We start from the raw sequence: 4,183 nt of genomic DNA, 5'->3' as shown, positions 1-4,183 counted from the left end.
AAATTTTTAAAAAAGGAAAGAAGGGGTGCCTGGGTGGCTCAGTTGGTTGAGTGTCTGACTTTTGATTTTGGCTCAGATCATTATCTCTCAGTTTGTGAGATCAAGTCCCATGTCAGGATGTACACTGACAGTGCGGAGCCTGCTTGGGATTCTCTGTCTCCCTCTCTCTCTGCCCCTCCCTTGCACGCACACTCTCTCTCTCTTTCAAAAATAAATAAACTTAAAAAAATAAAAAGAGGGAAGAACCTGGGCACAGAAATGCCACTGATCTGGACAAACCTGGGCAGCCAGCCAGACCCTCAGTCCTGAGCCTTTCTCCAGAAAGCTTCAGAAGCAGATATTGGGGCTCCTCAGGGAAAGGAGTAGGCTGTGCTCATGACCCAGCTCCTCACACACAGCAGATAGTCCAGAGGAAGAAGCAATACCCATGCTCAGCTGTGGGAAGACAGAGATGCTCCTGTCAGAAGGGGAAGGACAGAACCTAGAACAGGAAACTAGGAGGATGGGAGGGCCTTACCCAGTGAGGCCACAAGCACCAAGTTCTCAAGCATTACATCGCAGTACAGATGTCTCTGAGCTTCATCAAGGATCTCCCACTCCTCCCAGGAGAAGTACATGGCCACATCCTCAAAGGTCCCCTAGCCCTGCCATGATGAGGAGGACAGCTAAGTCAACCAGACCAAAGGGCAGCAGAAAAACTAACAACAAAAACAAATACACAGACGAACCCATATATGCCTAGGCCTGTGACCCCACATGCTGCCACCTTTCTGGTGTTTAGTCTCTGACCCCCAAATCACTCCTGCCAACACACTCCTAGGTCATCCTTCTCCCTAAGCTCCAATGCCATGGCTGCCACTGTCTCCTTGTATCCCACTGATTACGGTGTCCTCCTTCACACAGTAGGCAGGCAGATAAGTTGCCACAAGCTCTGGGCCTAGTATGTGGGGCCCCACTGCCTCCTACTAGGCAATTCCCCTGGGTTCCCAGATCCTGCCTCCCAGAACAACCAAACGGGCTCATCTCCCATAGGTCCCCGCTACCAGGACTCCCAGTCCATGAACTCATACTCCCTCTGCATGTACACATCCATCTTTGTATCCCACATCTCCAGACCCCACCACCATCCCATGAGCCATTCATCCTCTCAGCCACACTACATATTACTCTGCAAATGGTGTCCAGAATGTGCCTAACTTGGTAAAGTCAACCAGGATCACATCCTGAGCCAGACTTCCAAAAGTTCCAACTTCCGGAGGTAGCACCCAGCCTTTCCTTCAGTTTCTACCTTTAACTCTCAGCTACCCAGAGTGGGCTACACAGATCTCTGGGACCTCCAAGTCTCTGCCTTTCTCCATGCTGTCCTCTCACCAACCACAGTATTCCTCTCTCCTCCTAATGCACATTCAAAGCCCAGCTCCACCACCTCCCACCCTAGGCCTGAAACATCCCCAGCTGACTGCCACTGAGCTAATCTGCCATCCTGAATGAAACCCTCAGGTCCCAAAGAGGGTGGCCAAGGAAGGTTGGTGAGCCCACAGAGAAGTGAATAAACATCAGCCCTGGTCCCACTATCATGCTACTTGCGTCTCCAGTATGCCTCAGCCTCTGTCCCAGGGACCTTGGTCACTATTTGGACCCTCCTCTCCCACACACACCTTCCCTCATGGCTGTTCCTCCCTTCATCTGACTTTGTGACATCCACCAACCCTGCCCAGGTACCCAGGCCAGCCACCCAGTCCTCAGCTGCCCCAGTAGGACATCCTTCACCATAAGCTAAAGATGCCCCCTCCCAAATCTGAAACAGCTCCACCTTAGTTCACAGGCTGACTGTTGACTGGATGTCTCCAAGCTGAATTCCTCGGCATAACTTAGACCTGCATGTCCAGCTGCCCTTTCAGTACCTCCACCTGGAAGTCTGCAAGGCATTGCCAGGGTCAAAATCTGCCTCTTGATCGTCCCTGAAACCTGCTTTGCCCAGTAACCTCCCCATCTCAGTCGATGCCCTTCAATTCCATCTTCTCATAGCTGAGGCCAAAATCCATGGTGATATCCCTGGATATCCACATCATAAAATCTGGCTGACTTGAAAGATCCAAATCCAGCCACTTCTCCCAACTCCAGTCACCACTCAAGCCAAGACACCATCACTCACCTGATCCAGTAAAGGTGCATCCTTATGGGCCTCCCTTTCTGCCTCCTCACCTTCACTCCCTACCCCACGTCTGTTTTTCACTCTGCAGCCAAAGGGAGCCTATGAACACCTGAGTCCTATCACCTTCCTCCTCTACTCCAAACCTTCCATGACTCATACCACCCTCAGATTACAGACCAAGCTGCTCAGGCTACCGTGTCAGGCCTGACTCTTGTCCACCAGACACGAAGGAAACCTTTCACATCCTAGTCCCTAACCCTGAGACAGCTTTCCACACCTTGTCCCACTGGATTCCAGAATTATGAAACTTTCCACATAACCCCTGGCCAGGACTCAGGACCTCGGGCTTGGGGTAATCCTAGGGTCCTAGCAGCAAAGGAAGGAAGGCGAAGGCGGAGGAGAAGAGTCCAGGGACCCACCACTCCCCTCTATCGTGGGCCCGTACTATGCGGATGCCGGTCCGGGTCCGCCAGCGCCGCCGCTGCCGCCATTGGACCCGGGCAGGCCCTGAGAGGTTGGCCGATCCCCACACCTCCACTGGGCCAGGTGCCCGCCCGCCGCCCGTCGCAATCGGAGCCTCAGAGGGGACGAAACGCGGCAGCCGATCCCATCTTCCTTACTGTCTTCCACGCTGGGTCCCGAGGAGGCGCCTGGAAAGCAGCCCCCGCCCAGAGCTCAGGTCCCCGAGGGCGCTTTATAACGACCTGTCAAGAGCAAAATGAACGCCCACCACGGAGGCGCCGGAAGTCCCGTGAGCCGCAGGAAGTCGCTCTTCTTCTGTGATTGGCCCATAGCTCGCCGCCATTCCCCTTGGCCTTCTGGTTAGTGTAGTTTCAGCCTCGCATTGGCCTGGAGTGGGGCGCGGACAAATTCTCCGTGGGCAACGCCCAAGTGGCAGTGGAGGGGCACTGGGAAATGGAATCCGAGTTTAAGAATGGTAATGGTGTGTCATAGCTTCCTCTTAAAGAGGTCATTCTCGATTTCCTCCCTCAGAGATGTCCCGCCTGTGACCTGCATTCTGAACATGGAGGGACCAGCACTGTGAAGGGGCCCCTGGAAACACCTCTTCTGCATTTTCTGAGGATGTAAAATGAAGATAATACCTCCTTCATGGAGAGTTTTAGTAACATTAAATGTGTCTTTAATTCAGTGGCCCCCAGATCATTAGCATCAGCATCACTGGGGAACTTGCTAGAAATGCAAGTTCTTGTCCCTTCTCCAACCCCTCATCAGAAATTCTGGGACAAGCCTAAACATTCTGTGCTTTGACAATCCCTCTTGGGTATCCTCACCCAGAATAAGCTCTAACTCAAAATCCAGTGGTGAAAGTTGGAAAATACTACAACTTTCCTCAGAGAAGTGACACGAAAAGTGCTTAGCACAGGGCCAGGTACATGGTGCTGTGACACTTAGTAAAGGGAAACCTCACTAAAATGGAGTGCAAGGGAAAGCTCTCACTTGGTATCACTGGAAGTCAAGAATTGCCGACAGAAGAATCTTCAACAGGAAAGAATCATCAATTCCAGGCCCCAACAAGTAAAGATGTACATTGGATCTCCTAGTAGAAATCAACTGCCCCTGCAACTCAACCAATGAGAAACTGTCATCACCCTGAATTCTTTTCTCCCATGGACTTTCTTTCAAAACAGCCCCTCCCACCTTCCTCCTTCCTCTTATAAAATAACATTCCTCTCCTTTGTTAGACTTGCCTAAGGTTTTGCTGTAGCTTGCATGTTCAGAATTGTAATTCTCTGCTAATCCCAAATAAACCCATTTTTGCTGGCAAAGTAACTGTTTTATTTATTTATTTTTAAGTAACTTTTGTTTTTGTTTTTTTTTTTTAATTTATTTTATTTTTATTTATTTTTGGGACAGAGAGAGACAGAGCATGAACGGGGGAGGGGCAGAGAGAGAGGGAGACACAGAATCGGAAACAGGCTCCAGGCTCCGAGCCGTCGGCCCAGAGCCTGACGCGGGGCTCGAACTCACGGACCGCGAGATCGTGACCTGGCTGAAGTCGGACGCTTA

The 4,183-nt window shown here is 51.3% G+C and overlaps 1 long non-coding RNA gene across 1 annotated transcript; it reads right to left on the bottom strand.

The window, feature by feature from the left end:
* Positions 1-3,816, bottom strand: LOC131499145 (uncharacterized). The gene is made up of 3 exons (XR_009255740.1): positions 3,614-3,816; positions 518-3,063; positions 1-435 (listed from the first exon to the last, which is right to left on the bottom strand). It is a non-coding gene; the product is annotated as an uncharacterized LOC131499145 (long non-coding RNA).
* Between the last annotated feature and the right edge of the window lie 367 nt (positions 3,817-4,183).

This window comes from Neofelis nebulosa, chromosome 17, assembly GCF_028018385.1.
Source record: "Neofelis nebulosa isolate mNeoNeb1 chromosome 17, mNeoNeb1.pri, whole genome shotgun sequence".
Lineage (NCBI taxonomy): Eukaryota > Metazoa > Chordata > Mammalia > Carnivora > Felidae > Neofelis > Neofelis nebulosa.
The sequence above is the reverse complement of the archived record's forward strand: the minus strand, read 5'-3'. Positions and strand labels throughout refer to the sequence as shown.